General features: G+C 31.1%; 2 long non-coding RNA genes across 2 annotated transcripts in view; both read left to right on the top strand.

Moving 5' to 3' along the window:
• Positions 1–19,123, top strand: part of LOC145937748 (uncharacterized) — a 412,856-nt gene that overhangs the window by 393,673 nt on the left and 60 nt on the right. The gene's annotated exons all lie outside the window — the stretch shown is intronic.
• Positions 547–3,260, top strand: LOC145942586 (uncharacterized). The gene is made up of 5 exons (XR_014426385.1): positions 547–782; positions 1,382–1,775; positions 2,456–2,506; positions 2,589–2,814; positions 2,909–3,260. It is a non-coding gene; the product is annotated as an uncharacterized LOC145942586 (long non-coding RNA).

Genomic DNA, 19,123 nt, shown 5'->3' with positions numbered 1-19,123 from the left:
TTTTAGTGCGTATATATATGAAAATCATATGCAAACATTTTAAAAACTGATGAGAAAGCCAAACCAATCACTACAACAAATCATACGAAGATGTGCTGAAAAGGAAAAGAATATATCAGTACGGACACTACTGGTACCGATGGTTGCCGAATTTTGCCCGCACATCGAATCTGCACACGCCGATGGTCCGCTTCTGGTTGGCTATACTGATCCGCAATACAAAGTAATAATATCAGCTACTATGAAATTACGCGCTAAGTCCCGCGCTGATAGTTGTTGTGGCTTAAACGATGGAATTATTGTTTCGTTGCAAAATATTGCGTACTGTCCAAGGCGACAAATTTATGTAATTATTGGTAACGCGTTTTTAAAGAAGGAAAACCTCTTTTCCGTACCGTGTGATTCTTCGAAGATTGGAATTTTTTTAGTCCATAAATTATCGGAGCTGAAAGCGTGGCCGTAGACAAGTATTACAAAGAAATACGTCAAATTGCCGGCTTGGAATAATAAATTTGCAATATTTACACTATTGCATACTAATTAAATTATTCGCTTTATTATTTGTAACTACAGAATAATGACTGATTTACAAAATTACGTCATTGCCGAATTTCACGATGGTATGGAGATAATACCCAAATCGTGGATCAGTGATGATATAACAAAAGTTCGTTGGCCATCGTTCCGTTCACAAAAACGATTCGATAAAGCAGTCAAAGAAATGGAAGAGTGGCAAGAGTCATGGCCTACATTTCCATTAAAGGGAATTATAGGAAGCACGTGTAAGTCACTATTTTTGTCCGATTGAAGTTTAGAACATTCTAAAAATAAATTTTATAAAAAGTTTATAAATAAGTGGCATGAGTAAATAAGTTTTAGTCATATTTGACGTGTAAAATCTACGGTACCAATTGAACATTCTAAAAGAACCTATAACCTCTAAAAGAATTTTTATGAAATTCGCATTCACCGAACGTTCTAAACTTCATAATACTTTACCAAATGATTCAAATATTTGCAAGCAGGTGGTCAGTATCAATTTAGTCCGTCAATTATCAATTATTTTCTTAACATTTCATCTATGGCCAATTAACATTTTTTAAATAAGTAATTGATGAAAAGCCTCAATTACTTTTTTAATTGAACAAATAATGTAATCAAAATTAAAATTTCCATTTTAATTAAAAATGTTATTGTTAATAAGTCGGTGATAAATTATAAATGTTAATAGTAATTTTTAATATGTCAACTGCCAATCACATTAAAAATATAATTGTCAATTTTAGCTCAGTTAATTACAATTTTGTCCATCTCTGCTCGCAAGATTGAGCTCTATCGAATTTATATATATTAAAATGTATATAATTTAAATGACTTTCAGCATCGTACGAGAAAGGTCGACAAAAAATGAAAGATGCCGAGATTTTCTCAGATGTGGCCTACGGAACCTACAGGTTCTGAGAGAGACGAGATTTTGAAACAAACGAGAAAAACAAGGGCCAAGTTCGAAGCGGCGATGAAGATACCGAATCAGAAGACGAGCGAGTAGTAAGCGTTCCGCAATTTCCTAAATTTCCGGGAAGGAATTCCACAAAAAATATAGAAACTAATGAAAAAAAGAAAGGTAATTGTAATAATAATAAAAAGCACAAGTTGTTATACTTGCGCTGATGAGAGAAAGAAGATATATTGAATCTACCAAATGAGACGGATAAATTTAATCGTACTCACCGAAGATAAAAATAATGAGGCACGAGGTGTATCTTATGCTGCCGGTATGTCCTTTATTATACCCACGCGGTTTTCACACACGATTCTTACGTGATGCATCTCTTGTTTCTGTACAAAAGAAATTCAATCCATAGAATTAATATCTTTTATTCAATTTCATATTTCCCATATCTTTTTACATCATTTCTTGCACGAGCATATAATGAGAAAAATAAGAAAATAACTTATTACCCAGGTAGCAAGGTATCGTCATTTTTACGTCATTTTTTAGTCATTGGTTACGTTAAATTTACCTTTAAAATGACGTAAAAGTGACGTTAAAATGACGGTCCTAAGACACAGATATTTATGACGACAAAATGACGACATTTCTCCAATATAAAATGACGTATATACAACATATATAATTGGTGGAATTTAGCCACTTTTAAAAATTTCTCATTAATCTATAGTGTAAAGCTAATCCTTTGAATTTTGAACTCTTTATCAAATAAAATAATAAAGATAGAATATATATATATTATAGAACATATATTAAAATAAAACTACAAATGTAATATAATTTTTATATATACACACACACACACATATATGTTATATATATTTTAAAATTATTCTTTTATTCAATTTACTTTTATTATCTTTATAATAAAACGTTTTTTTTTTAATTACAGTTATTATTGTTTATTGTGTGAGTAATCTAATATTTCTTTAATGTTTCTAGATATACAGGATGTACATACGTTAATATCAGAAATGTTCGAAAAAATGGAAGGTTTTGTATTTATTTTTTGTCTTATAATCTTGTTTTAATATCTCTTTTTGGCATTATTTACTCAATACTATTAATTTTTCAGATAATTTTAAGAAAATATATACAGAGCTATAACTACAGTTACATTAGGAATACAAGATCTAAATGTTCGTTTAACAAACATAGAAAAACAAAATAATCAACATAAATCTAAAGCATCTGCCACGGATACATCAAATATACAACAATCATTTCCGTTTAAAAATGTAAATTAAGTAACAGCTTTCGAAAACCGTTTAACACAAAGTGTAGATGAGTACAACAATTTTGTAAGTTTAGTTATTTAAATGTAGTTATTTAAATGCAAATTTCATCTAAATAGAACAATAGAAATTATATTATCGGTATGTTTTATTCCTAAAGGTGCTGTATATATCTCGCATAGGCGGAAGGTCCGCTAAGGAAAATTTAATTCGTATATACCGAACTTTATTTTCTAATGAAGTTGCCAAAGAATCGTTTTGGAAAGGATTACGAAATCATTTTAAAATCAGTAGCTTAAAGTCTATATTAATGGGAATACAAGATAAAACATATTTTTATATTTATAAATAAGTTTATAAAATATGAAATTTAATTTAATGTAAAATTTCTGTAATAATTTAGCAACAATTTCGGATCAACATCAATTCGCAAGCAAAGAGTTTGAAGATGTTACAAAAGAATGGTTTTGCCAAGGTGGTCAGAGGCTTAGCAGACAACAAAAAGACTTCGAAGAAGCAAATCCGCAAGTTATTTAAAGTTATTTAAATGTTACAAAAGCTTATCATTTTTTCATTATAATCTTTTTTCTATTAGTCTATGAGCTTTAAGTTTAAGTAAAATTATTTAATATAATTCAAATTATCATTATAATTGTTATTTGAAACAAATTAGTAGTTTTATAAATATTAATAATATATTTGTTAAAAGATTTATTAATTCATAATTTGTTTTATATTGATTAATAAATTTGTTAAAAGATTTATTTAACAATTTATGTGTGGAAATAAAGAGATGTTCAAGAAACCAAGTTTTTATTGTTTTATATATAATTAATATATATACGTTACCTGTAAATTACATAATGGTTACCAGAACAGATAATATCTGTTCTGTAAATAGTGTATAAATATTACAGAACAGTGTGTACTAAATTCTATTACAATTACGTAATTTTATATCTAAATTTTATGTATCTATTACGTATTTTATACAGGTATTATGTTGCTGACATTTCCATCTAAACATCACTCAAAAGTTGACGTAATGGTTTATCTGTTCTGTAAATGTTACAGAATAGTATTTACTATGTTCTGTTGCAGTCACGTAATTTTATATATAAATTTTATGTATTTATTACGTTTTAAAAGTTGGCATAACGGTTATCTTATCTGTTCTGTAAATGTTATGTAAATGTTAGAGAACAGTATTTACTATGTTCTGTTATAGTTACGTAAATGTTACAGAAAAGTGTTGACTATGTTCTGTTATAGTTACGTAAATGTTATAGAGACGTGTTGACTATGTTCTGTTACTGTTACGTAAATGTTACAGAAAAGTGTTGACTATGTTCTGTTACTGTTACATAAATGTTACAGAAAAACTTTATGTATCTATTACGTTTTAATTTTATGTATTTATTACGTATCATATACAGGCATACTGTTGCTGACATTTCCATATAAACGTTACTTAATGGTTGACATAACGGTTACTAGAACAGCAAACATCTGTTCTATAAATGTTCTGTAAAAGTTACAAAACAGTGTTTACTGGGTAGAATTTAAAATATAATAAAAAATATAAATGAAAATAAAATATATGTAAGAAAAATGCGTCGGCTGCTGCGGCGGCTGTGAGGCGCTGGGGGGTCGCGATGGGCGACGGCGGCGGATAGATCGCGTGGTGGCAAGGTCGCCGGGCGGCGGTTGGGTGGTCGGACGCCAGCGATGGTAAGGCGGTTGCGAGGCGGTGGGGCGGAGGGAGCTCCTTCTGCAACATAAAAATTTATTAGAAATCTTAAAAATTTTTTATTTATTATAAATTTAAAGATATATTTACTACTTTTATTCCTTCTTAAAGAAGTCTCCACGCTCACAAGGAAATTGCGATATCTTGGATCAACCATTAAATAAATTATGAGATATTTGATTATGTAGAGTAGCTGCATGACGTTTTCTCAAACCTATTTCTCGTCCATGTATCATCTGGACAATTGAATTCACCGGAATGTGTGTTGAAAGCGCAGGAACACTGGTATCTACGCTTAAGTAACATTTGCGTAGAAATTTTCTTTTTCTTTCAAGTCGCGCGATTCGAGCTGTCCGTGATTGCAAATTTTTAATTAAAAAGTTTTTCGGGTTTATTGTCAGGTCTACAAATGTCAATAGTTCTTGTGAGCATTGTCCTTCTAACAAGTCGATACATTCATCGCAATCTAACTCCCAGAACAGATAACCCACTTTATCACTTTTAGTCGGACGCATTCCTCCCCTTAAAATGTTTTTTACCATCACAGCAGCAATCTCTAACACAAGTTCTTCCTGTGACGCAATATATTTAATCAGAGTTACCATCTTCACAGCACTTGCAGAATTCACAGCACTTTAAGTGTCCCAGCACAATCTCCCAAAGTTTATTGTCTGCAAATAGGGCACAGACTGCACGATACTATTTGAGACACTGATAATCGACATTCGCAGCATCTATCTCAAAAGTAAAATGTATCTTTCAGTATCGTGTTTCCGCACAGCACGAGCACGTGAAAATAAGTCATTGACTCGCAAAAAACATGCTGTGCAAAATTTGTCGTTATTAACTTCATAATAAAAAGAAATGCAACACATTTTTTTGTAGTTCGTCAATATCGTGGATATCAGCTCGTTTTAGAACCAGCACTTGTTTTTGTTCAGTAAGGTCCGCACTACACTCACTATCATAATCGGAGTCTTCTAAAATTCTTATATTATCATCATCATCGGATGATTCTTCTTCTATGTTCATAACTTCTTCATTGTCCACTTCTTCGACATCTATATACATGTCTTCATCTTCCTCAATGGCCTCATTATTCTCAAAGGCCTCTTCTCCATTTTCGATGACAATCACATCTTCATCACTATCTTCGATGATAATTACTTCTTCTATGTTCATTATTTTTTCTTCTCACTTGCAATTCACACAGGACACTTAGCTCGGAGACGGTTCGAGACTTTTTGACGTGGAGACAGACCCTCTCCATAAGTTTCAGCCCCATCCCCTCAAAAATTATCGCAATTCTTCCTAGAAAAAATTCGAGCGGCCGGACATTGGCGCTGATACGTTTTTGCGGCGCTATCTGTTTATAAAATTCAAGCAGCCGGACATCGGCGCTCCCATCCCCCTAAAAATTATCGCAATTCTTCCTAAACAATGAGGAAGAATCGTCACCGCTTATTGGGGAGGGGGAGGTACCGCCAAAGCGGCCGAATATCGGCGCCCAGTTAGCGGTGTTTATAAAAATGTGTCCCGACACGTGTTCGTCGCGATAAGCGCGGCACCCAAGATCCCCATCCCTCAGATAAAATCATAGTAAAGAATCCCGTTAGGGGGAGGGGAAAGGTACCGCAAAGGCTGCCGAATATCGGCGCGTAATGCAACACGATCTTTTATCGCGAAAAAAAACACGTGTCCCGACGTGTTCATTGCGATAAGCGCGACTCCCCAAGATCCCCTCAGATGGAGGAGGGATGGGGGAGGTACCGCGAGGGCGGCCGAATGTCGGCAAAATTATCGCAAAAGAATTCTTCCTAAACAATGAGGAAGAAACGTCGCAGTCTTATGGGCAGTGGAGGGGGAGGGCGGAAGTACCGCCAAAGCGCGTCATCTTATGGGGGAGGGGAGGGGAAGTACCGCGAGGGCGCCCGAATATCGGCGCTCACTTTGCAGTGTTTTGTTTATAATAACTTGTTAGATAATTCAAAGTAATACAATACGCTGTTTTGTTTATGAAAAACAATACGCGATAAGCGCCCCCGCCCCGCGTGACGTCATCCCCCTCGCCAACGAGATCCCCCCCTCCCCGCGTGACGTCAGACCCCCTCGCCAAGGAGAACCCCCTCGCCCCGCACCCCACTCGGAGGACCTGAGTTAGAACTCTCCTTGTATTCCTACTGGGATAATATATGACATACAGTTGCATTACAAAATTTTTTTCAGCATCGACAGATTTAAAGAAGAAAGCATGCATAGAAAAAGTTCGAGACGTGTGTGTGTGTTAATAGCAGGACAACCGAAAATTTACTTAGATCTTCAAAACAACGCAGAATTGAAGCTACGACATGTAAGTCTGTTTAGAAAATCTAGATATCCATTAATTCATTATGGCTATTACTTATTTATGTTTTTACTTTTTATCCCGTGAGCAATTTGCTTCTTAAAATCGAATACATATTAATTGTACTGGCTGTACAATTAAAATGTATAATAAAAAAAATTGCATTTAGACATTTCGTAGACTGGCTGTCTAGTACGAAATGTCTAAATGCAATTTTTTCTAAAGTAAGGTTCTTAAATTCATAACAAATTTTAAAGACTACATAAAAACTATAAAATTAAAATCACAAAAATTATACTAGTTTTATTAGTGCGATTGATTTTTAGAAATCTCTGGATTCTTATTATATCGATTGGTATTCCGAAGTGTTCTTGACTTCAAGAATGAGATAGCCGAAAATGTAATTTCATAATACTATATATGCTATTTAAGTTCATATAAAATATCAAGTTTTTATCTAGAAAATTGAAATGTTCTTGCAGCTGCGAATGCTGAATTGGAAACAACCGCGAATCCTGTTCTTGCCAAAAATACGGAAGATCGCCTGGCACAAAATCACCAAGTGCAAGAACGCAATCGTACACGTTGTAAGTTATTAATTTTTAACTTTATGCTATTGGGCAAATGGCAAATTGCTCTATTTATATATAACAATATAACGAGATTTTTTGCTATTGCATGCTATTGTGTTCTATGAGATATATTATACTCGCACAAACACACACACGCACGCACGCACACACGCACACACACACACACACACACACACACGCGCGCGCGCGCGCGCGCGCGTAAGGATCGTCATACAGACATGCAACTAGATGAAGGAGAAAATCTTTTGCCAAACTTTCCTTTAAGGACTGTCCAAGAGTTTGACGAAGTCAGTTTCAAGAAAATTTTGTTACATCCTTGGAACTACAAAAATGATACGTAAGGAAATCATTTGTCATTTCCTGTATGTATACAATATTCAAAGTATAATAATAATAATAATAATAATAATCGTATTTGCCTGTTTTTTACAGATTCATGAAATAAAAATGATTGGAGGATCTGTGTGTGTGTGTATGTGTGTGTGTGTGTGTGTGTGTGATCCAGGCAAATGTGCAAGAAGCACATTACGCTATTTTATATAAATTAGGTAGCCTTGAAGTATTCCTGGTCTGGTCAAAAGAATACGCGGAAATTTCGAGAGATACTAATTTTCCAACTTATTGTCGGTAAGTTAATATTTTATAGGTAATATTTAAGGTATATCCAAATAAATTGTCATAAATGCATAACATAACATAAGTATAATATATATACATAAAGAAATGGATTGGTCTATTTCTTTATGTGTATTTTTATGCGCTATGCAAATTTGTCTGCATATTCTCACAATCAGCTTTTACACAGTAATAACCCAGTAAACACAAAGTAAAAGTAACATAACATTAATGTTATAATTTCCCACTCAACAATGTAACTGCAATATAACATGCCTTGTATGTAACAGTTACATTGTTGAGTGGGAAATTATAACATTGATGTTATGTTACTGTGTTTACTGGGAAGCGATTAATTGAAAAAATATCCATTCTTTTCAAATCATCATTTTTTATTGAATCAGTAATCAAATATTAATATTGAATTTTTTTGTCATATCTATATGACTAATTAGAAAATTTTCTCTTACAGAAACTATTTCGAAAATAAAAAGCGTCCCTAAAAACGATATTGAAATAATAATAAAGAAGTGGCTGGAGCACGCTAGTGACCGATTAAAAAGTAAAAATTGATTTTTTTTACTTTTTCAATAACGGTATAAAAACTATTTTTTCTTTCATAGTTTATTAAAATATAATATAGTGATTCATACATTTTGTTTTTGATTCAAAGTTTATCACAGAATATTTTCAAGATTATTTTGTGTGTGTCTTAACTTTTATTTAACGTTTAGTTTTATAATATTTTGAACATTGCCATATATGTATTGTTCTTTTCAATGTATTTGAACTTTTTGTTGTTAATGTATTATTCTAATTTGTGTACGTCGTTTTGATAAAAGTATATACTCATTATTTTATATTGTAAATCAATCTGTGATATTAAAACGATATGATTAATGGAAACAATGTGATTTAGGTTTAAAACCAAAGAATATAAAAAACGTACAAAAATGTACAAACATATAATACTTTTAATAAAAGTAATATTTAATTTGTAATAAAAATCAAAGTATGATTTATTCTTTAAAATTAAGAAATATAAATTAAAATATATTTTGCATTAAAAATATATTTTATGGAAAAATGTATTTTATACAATAAATCAGTTTGTTACTATAATACAAATATTTTACTAGATTTCTCCGTATTGTCATTTTTTGCAGTATATTTCTATATAGCGTGAATTAAAGAAAGATTTATCGTATAATATACATTTTTCCATAAAATATATTTTTAGCGTAAAATATATTTTATTCGAAGCATCGCAAAAGAATCCTTTACAATCTATCCAAGAACAGTTTTTAAATCCAGAAAGAAAATAAAGCGACCTCTTATGGAGCTCTGTTAAAATACTATTTCAAATTTTTATAAAATATAAAATAGAATTCTTATAGAATATAAAAAGATTTCCTTTTGTATTCGAAAAAGGGCTCAGAATTGGTGACATAAAAGTGAATTCTTTTGGAATTCTTAAGAATGCTTTTAGAACAGAAATGGGATGGAAAAAGAATTCTTTTTAAAAATATGGAATTCAAAACAAATTTTTTTGGATTCTCTGTGCTTAACTTTTCGATTTATGTGCTAATATATCGAGATGATTTTGATTTTTGCCCTGAAACCCTTAAGGGACTTTCCTTATGAAGCAAAGAATGGGATTCTAATATAACTCATTGTAAATTGCAAAAATAGGGAAATTAACTATGAACAATAAGTCTTTCGTTTACACGCTTATATGACAATGACTTTTGCATGTCAATCATGAGTTATATATACATGTATAAACTCGGCCAAAAAAAAGCGGCACACTTGAAAAGTAATAAAAAATAGTGAAAGTTTAAGAACTTATAACTCAGCTAATAATTATTATATCAAGGTGTTTAAAAATGAAAATGAAGCTTGAAGTCTGTAGTTTAAGAAAATTTTAGTTCCGATTACGTGGAATGATCAGTTTTGCAATGACAAGTGACAGAGTAAGAACCTACAAAACTGATAAATAGAAGGTCCACTTTCCTGAATTGCACGGCGTGAATCAGTTGACGTAGCTCAATGGGATAAAAATCACGTAAAAATTCAAAATTTTCTCTTTAAAATGCACTTTGGCGGAACTCGATACGATAATTTTTCGCTGTTATCTCAATTTGAAAATAGTCGATTTTTTAACGACAAATTATGATTTAAAATGTGTATCTGCTATTTTTATCAATTCGAACTGTTGCAATTCTATTTAAGAATGTTGCATTGAATACGGGCTGTCCCAAAGCGATGCAAATCATGCAGGGCATCTCGCGTAAACAGAGTCCGAGTAAAACATTCGCGGGATTTTCGCCGTACGAGTTCGGTATTACTTCCTCGGGGATCGGAAGGTATCCATGAAGATTACCCCGTGTAAAAAAAAGAAGAAAAAGATAACAACAAAAAAATTTGCTTTCTTGCTTTTTTGATATTATATTTTACCTCTTACTTGGCAAAATATTATTTTAGTTTTTTCATTAAATGTTTTTTTTAAAATTGCTCATCAAAAGTACGATTACAATTTTTTTACAATTATTCATCACATTAGCAGATGCTAAATATTTGTGTTTTACAGGATAATTTGCGTGGTGTATGGAAAGCTTTAAAAGTAATGTCGATAGTCTTTAATGACGTTTCCACTTCATATAAGGCATCGACAATAATTGTTTGAAGTAATGTTAAACCAAAACTTTTTTAATTTTTCTTCTTTTATCCAAAGATGGTTGAATATCTCAGGGATCTACACACATTATTATATATTTAGAAGCTAATATACAATTTTTATTGAAATAAATAAGCAAAAATAATAATTAATAGAAATAAACAATAAAAAATAAGAATAAGAAATAGTAATAATAGCAAATAATAATTTACTAAATAATAATCACCATATATTGCACAAGTAAAGTAAAACAATTTATAACTATACCGGGTGTTCAAAATAAAGCGTTACACATTTTTAACTATAAAAATATTGTTTCTAGAGAAAAATGCTTCAAATAAAAGTTGCAATATTTCAAGGAAAATATAAGTTGATGTTATAGGAATGTTTAAAAAATATGTAGCTGCATGTTACAAATTGTATATTTTTTCTTAAACATAACTATGCGTTTTCTTTACATCAATTGATTTGTCTAATTATTCTATGCATAAAAATATTAAGATAAAATTATCGAGAACTAAATATTTTACAAATATTAGAGATATTTTGTATTTTATATAAAATAATATGTCAAATTAAGATATAAAATATCTCGTAAATCATTCAATTTTTGGTAAATATTGACAAAAGGGGACCTAGCCCCAATCACCTTGACCTTGACATATGTTGTCATAGGACTGAGTAACCTCCAACAAATTTTAGCCGTCGCTTGTTGTTTAATAAAAAGTTATAAATAAAAAAAATTGCAAAGAAGATATAAAATATCACAAACGTATATGCACACACACACACACACACGGGGATGGGGTGCAAGGGTGCCCTTTGGCCCCCCTCCCGCACCCTCCCCGCCGGTAGGGGATGCATTGCGAAGAGTTCAATCACAATGGACACATGCTTGTAAAACGAGGTCCACCCTGCCTAACGGTGGGGCGGGCGCGGGAGGGGGGCCGAAGGCCCCCCTTGCACCCCCCGTGTGTGTGTGTGTGTGTGTGTGTGTTTAGTAAACTTTTTTAGATAAACGTATTGATGCTTTTTTTGAAATATTGAGCAAAATGTATTCATTAAATAATTAATTCATCATATTAATATGTTATTTTTGAACACTCTATATCAAAAATTGAATGTTTATTTAGGTATATATAGATATATATAGGTAGAGCTATTTCTATGAACTCTGTCATCAAGTTTTTCACTGTTAGACTACGTACAAATTTTAATTTTTACAAATCCTTTTTTTGTTAATAACTTTCTTCTTAAGAAGGAGCGACGGCTAAAATTTGTTGGAGGTTACTCAGGCCTATGACCTTGACAACATATGTCAAGGTCAAAGTGATTGGGGCTGGGTCCCCTTTTGTCAATATTTACCCAATTTTTGACTATTTACTTTTATAATTATGCAAAATGTTACAAGGAATCTATTTACATAAAACACATAGAGTAATTGTGCATTTAAAAAAATCAAGTTGACCTTAAAATGACCTTAAAACCATCACTTACAAATATACCTATAACATCAATTTATGTCCTCCTTGAAATATTGCAACTTCTATTCGAAATATTTTTCTCTGGAAACAATATTTTTGACAATAAAAATTTGTAACGTTTTGAACACCCGATATGTATATGTACACTTATAGACATAAAATTATCTTTTATTTCTTAATACAACGAACAAAATATGCTAATTACTCTATAATATGTCTTATAGCAGAGTTTCCCAAATTGGGCGCTACCGCCCCCCTGTGGGCGCTGGAGGGATCTGTGGGGGCTTTGCTTGCTTTAGGGGTAGTACGGGGGCGTTGAAATATTTTTTTAAGCGAACTTATCCACTTGATTATATCTTTAAAATTTCAGTTCCAAATTGTTTTATTTCAACTACGCTTACAATTATATTATTAGTTAAGATAAGAGATAGAGATAGATTTCCCGAGGGGAGCGCTGAAAAAAATTATGTTTGAAAAAAGGGCGGTAAGCTAAAAAGATTTGGAAAACTCTGTCTTATAGTATAAAGGGTGCGTTTCAGGAGAAATGGTCAGCATTCTAGGACACGATCGTACATATCATTTTAAGCAAAAAAGTTTATATACACATGTGTCCTATTATGGACGGTTATAAAGATATAGCATGTTCAATCTTAAGAACGAATCCATTTATTAACTTAATAGAACCAAATTCTATGAAACAATTACATTAAATTTTGTTTACAATAAATTTGAATAATAATAATTATTAAATAATAATTTTAATTAATTAATAATAATTTTAACAGTGAACTTGAAACATTATTATAATTATACCAGGAACCAAAAATTTCAAACTAACACATAACTTATCATATATGTGACCTAATGTTTACATTCATAACCGTGATAACAAGAAACGACGAAAATTTAATGTGAGTGTTTCATAACATTTCTATTAATTGCAAGTTGATAAATATATTCGTTCTTAATATTGAACATGCATCTTTATAATCGTGCAGAATAAGGCACATTTTTCTAAACTTTTTGCTTAAAATGATGCGTGTACAATTATGTCATAGAATGCTGATTTTACTCTTAAAACATCCTGTATATGCAGAAATATTATAATTTATAAATTAAAAAATTTTTTAAATTTTTTTTGCCATTTTTATGTTTAAATTTAAATATATGACAAATAAATAATATATAATGTATATATATATAAATATATATAATATTATTCATATTTTTAATTATTGAGATATTAACTCACTTTTATATGAAAAATAAAGTCTTCTGTAATTTCTTGACGCGAAGATTACCACTGACCAACTCCTTTCTGCTTTTTACTTTATAGCAGTATTAACTGGAAACAATTTGCTTAATAACATCAAGATTGACACTGTATTGTTCTCTATATTTAAAAATAAATTTGTATTACAATACAATATACATAATATACGTACCTGTATATAAAACATATCCAATCTGTAACCAAAAAATTTAATTGATTGTATATAATAAAAATTCTAACCTATTGTCGATTGTTCATGCAATATATAATACTATTATTTTGTAATTTCTTTAAAATAAAATAATATAGCTTTGGCGATTCACGTTTTTGAACAGATCCAAGATAGTTTATCAAAATCTATTTCAAACCGAAATAATTAAATAAAATAAATAATTAAAGAAATAATTTTATATAAGACAATACAAATATTAATAACAATAACACATTGATAAAAACATATATACCAATGAATATCTTATTAGTGTATTTAAAGCACAATACTGTATGATGAAATCATGAATATTAAATCTTTTTCTGCTCTTCCCTCTTAACAAATTCTTAAATTCACAAATTCTAAAAAGATATTTCGATGAAACAACACTACAAATCTCTTTGGCACACTTATAAAATTGTCCGAAAACTATGCTTTTCCCTTGACAGTTAATAAACAACCGTAAAATGAGTGTGATATCGGACTTTGTCATGTGGAATGACTGCGCATGCGCAAAGACCAGACGACTTGGACTTCATATTACGGTCATTTTACAGTTGTTGATTGATTATAAAGGGAAAAAGATAGTTTTCGGACAATTTTACAAGTGTGCCAAAGAATTTTGTAGTATTGTTTTATTAAAATATCTTTTTATTTAAAAATGGCACTCAAGAATTTTTAGCATGTGCTTTCTCACCTCTGACGTCACGATTCCGACATGGTCGGCGAGGAGCCAGGAGCCTTAACTGTTCAATTCTAGCTTTTGAAGTTATTTCCCAAGAATTAAGAACTCTTGATCATGGTTGTATATTATGTTTTAATCAAGATGATCTATTATGTCTTGCGGATATTGCTCTAAAGAATATCCAACATATCAATGAACTTAATGCTTTAATTTTTTAAATAAATCTATGTATGTGGATGTTACCTTCAATATTTTCGCAATATTTTTAACAGGCAAAATTTCAGATGTAGAATTATATTTATTGATTAATCCAGATTTAATTAATGAGTTTCTTATAATATTAATTTAATAATTTTACTTTAGAAATTGTATTCTTTTACATTTTTGTATTGAAAGTATTATATAGCATGGTATACATTATTATATATTTAGCAAAAATTAATAAAAAAGTAAAACTGTACCATATGTTTATTAGGAAATAGCTCGATAATATTTTCAGCTAAAAAAGTGAGCCAATTTATGATAATTTTAAAAAATACTATATTTTTTTCAAATTAAAATTTAGTAATGAAATTAATATTTGAGAAATAATATAAATATAAAACCAAGGCCAACTTAACGAGCATAAATAAACAGGATGTAATGTTGATTAGTAAATCCTTTAGATCACACAAATAATAAATGGTTTGTTAATCTATCGGATTCAGTTATTCCGAGTAATGTCTCCAATCTTCTACAACTAGGTGCTAATTTCAGCCTTCCAATCAATAAAAATAAAAAAGTAACAATTCACGAATTCATCAAGGACATCGAAGGTAATTCAAAACGCAATAATATTAAAAATCTCAGAACGATACGAAATGTTGCGATTCCTCAATTTTCTCACTACTTACATAAAGACATTCCTAAAAATCCAACACATGAAAAATTAATAACAATGCACAAATCAACAACAGAATTTTGCCGCCATAATCCAAACATCATATTTACACGAGCGGATAAAGGCAACGTCACCGTTGCAATGAATAAAACATATTACATTGAAAAGGTGGAAGACCTGTTAAAAGATCACAACACTTATTCCATTATTAAAAGCAACCCATCCTTACGAATCGAAAGAGAGTTACATAACACGATAAAACAATGGCTAAAAAAAAAATACATCACTAAAAAAGAATATTATACACTACATTCAAGCGATTCGCTCCTACCAAAAGCTTATGGTCTCCCCAAGATCCATAAAAACGACGTTCCTTTCAGAATCATAATCTCGTCGATCAATACAGCACTATATTCCCTGGCTTCTTATATTCACAAAATATTACTAAAGAGTCTACCAAAAACCAGTAGCCATGTGAACAACAGCTTCGATTTATGCAGAACACTGTCTGATAAAGCATTGGGACCTTCTGACATTTTGGTCTCGTTAGATGTCGTATCTTTCTTCACTAACATCCCTCTGGATCTTGCAATCAATAGCATCAGTAATAGATGGAATCATATCGAATTCCACACAAAAATTCCAAAAAAAGATTTTATATCAGCTACCAATTTTATACTATCATCCACATTTTTTACTTTCAATGACACAATTTATAAACAAACTTATGGGACTCCTATGGGATCCCCATTATCACCCGCAGATCTAGTGATGCAGGATTTAGAGGAATCAATCTTAAATAGTCTAGGAACGAGCTTAATATTTTACTACCGTTATGTGGATGATATTATATTAGCAACTCAGGTAAATGAAATTGCGAACATTGTCGACAAATTTAATGATTATCACGAAAGGTTAAAATTCACGGTAGAATATGAGGAGGACCGCTGCATAAGCTTTTTAGACTTACATTTAAAAGTAATATAGACAATATATTATACATAGATTGGTTTCATAAAAAAACTTTCTCAGGCAGAATTTTATCATATTTTTCTAACCATCCAATGTGCCATAAAATAGGAACAATATACAATTTAGTCGACAGAGCTTTATTGCTCTCACACCCTCAATTCCATAGAAAAAACTTGGAGATAATTATTAACATATCGCTCGACAATGGCTATCCCCTGGACCTCACTTTTAAATGGATCAATCGAAGAATAAAGAATCTTATTTTTAACAAATTGAATGTAACAAATAAAAACTTGAATTTCATTAATCAACCTAACAATAGCGAAAACAACAATAAAAAATTCTTTGTTATTCCCTACATTAATACAATCTCTGAATTAATTGCACCATCGATTAAAAAATTGGACATGACTGTTGGTTATCGATGTCTTAATAAACTAGAGAAATTTGTCAAGGTACAAAAGGATAGGAACTATCCCCCCCCCCCCATCCACATAATTCCAATGTTATTTACAAAATAAACTGCAATGATTGTAATGCAACGTATGTCGGACAAACAAAAAGACAATTACGCACTCGACTCAAAGAACACATTAATAACATTAAATTAGATTCGTCAAGACATTCGGTAATTTCTGAGCATATTCTGAGTGAAAAACATACATTCAATTGGAACAATATTAAAATTTTAGATTTTGAACATATTTATCAAAAAAGATTTATTTCCGAAATGATACACATTAAAGAACAAAAAAACGGCATTAATTTAAACAAGGACACAGAATTATTGGATAATGTTTATTTTGACATCCTAGAGGAAATAGGGCTGTTCTTCCGAATGGGACACTTCGAGTTGAGGGCAGCCCTTTTGCGTACTGAAAGTAGATACCAAAATAACGTATTATATAAAATTTCAGTCGCGGTAAATTATTTTTTCAAATGTTTTTATTTTAAAAAATTTTCTTAAAAAATTTTCTTTAAAAAAATTGGACACCGCACGTGCAAAGATCCACGCGCTGCCTACCGACGGGGAGGGTGCGGGAGGGGGGCCGAAGGCCCCCCTTACACCCCCCCCTCGTGTGTGTGTGTGTGTATACATACGTTTCTGATATGCGTGGATCTGTCCAATGGTGTGGAGCCCCTGAAGGGGGGGGGGGGGCGAACTCACTGCATCCACGCATGTACTTTGCAAGATGAAACGAAGTTCACTCTACACCTAACATTGATATAATGTACCTAATCCTGAAGGATTACAATCCATTCAGGACAACACCCAGATATTTATTTATCCCTGCTCTTGGCATTACCCGGAACTAACGACGAGGACGTGGAAGGTTTTTAGTTCCATATTTTTTCTATTTTTTGTTTTTGTATTTTTTTTACATTTGAAAAAATTTTTTAATTTTTTTGTTTGTAATTTTGTTTTTTTTTAAATTATATATGTAATTATATATTTATATATATTTATATATGTAAAAAAGAAAAAAAAAGCAGAGAATTCTCTGCTTTATCCAAAAACACAAACTGATAATTATAAAGTATTAATACTGTTATTGAGTTTAATTGAGATTTTACTTTTAGGTAAAAACTGTTGAAAAAATGATTTGCCGCGGCTGAAATTTTATATATTACGTTGTTTTGGTATCTACTTTCAGTACGCTAAAGGGCTGTTCCGAACTCGAAGTGTCCCATTCGGAAGAATATCCGGAAATAGCTAACACACGATGATTTGTACTTTTTAGAGTTACTAGAACAACACAAGCGCGCGCTACGCGCCATTCTTCAATTTTATATTTAAAAAAATGATATTTAAAAAAATAATATACCTAGTTTGTTTAAACTCGATTAAAATGTTTTTTCACAGAAATCAGCCGATTAAAGCGTTAATTTGCTAATTAATTAAAATTTTAAAATAATAATATGGTAAGAAATTAAATTAGTAACTTTTCTCTCGCTTCTAATTCTTTAAGGGGGTTAGAGGGGATGTATGGAATAAAAATCTCAAGTATGAGATTATTCCATACAAGACTTGGCAGTTACCAAGTAGTAAAATTCGTGCCCTGTGCAGAATTAATTTAATACCAGCGAAAAATTAAAAAATTTAGTTGGAATACGCATCATCATCCGCGTTCGGCTCTTAAAAAGGCCTATCACTTATATATTTGTATCTTATACGGAAGAGCCTTAACAGTAATTCTTATTGTTTAATTACGCCGGCCGAAAAGGCGTTATTTAAAGTAATTATTTAAAAAGCAGAGAAAAGTATAGAATCAAAAGGATCTGAATAGCTCAGTTGGAAGAGCAGTCGCCCGGCAAGCGAAAGGTCTCGGGTTCGATTCCCGATTCAGCGACTTACGGATCAATATTTTTCTCTCGCTTCTAATTCTTTAAGGGGGTTAGAGGGGATGTATGGAATAAAAATCTCAAATATGAGATTATTCCATACAAGACTTGGCAGTTACCAAGTAGTAAAATTCGTGCCCTGTGCACAATTAATTTAATACCAGCGAAAAATTAAAAAATTTAGTTGGAATACGCATCAACATCCGCGTTCGGCTCTTAAAAAGGCCTATCACTTATATATTTGTATCTTATACGGAAGAGCCTTAACAGTAATTCTTATTGTTTAAATTAGTAATATGTAGTTGAAAATAATATGTTAATTATAATACCTTATTCTTGATTAATATTTTTTTGACAGAAATCAGCTGATAACTGTCAAAAATATTATAACATATTATTTAAAACATATTATTATTTTAATTTTGGTAACATATTATTTATATTACATATTAATTAGCAAATTAACGCTTTAATCAGCTGATTTCTGTCAAAAAATATTAATAAAGCGAAAATTTGCTAATTAAATTTTAAAATAATATGTTATAAAA

Source organism: Prenolepis imparis, unplaced genomic scaffold (assembly GCF_030444845.1).
Source record: "Prenolepis imparis isolate NDT839.2.m4 unplaced genomic scaffold, iyPreImpa1.0 SCAF_1, whole genome shotgun sequence".
In the NCBI taxonomy this organism is placed as follows: domain Eukaryota; kingdom Metazoa; phylum Arthropoda; class Insecta; order Hymenoptera; family Formicidae; genus Prenolepis; species Prenolepis imparis.
This window is presented reverse-complemented; position numbering and strand designations above follow the sequence as displayed.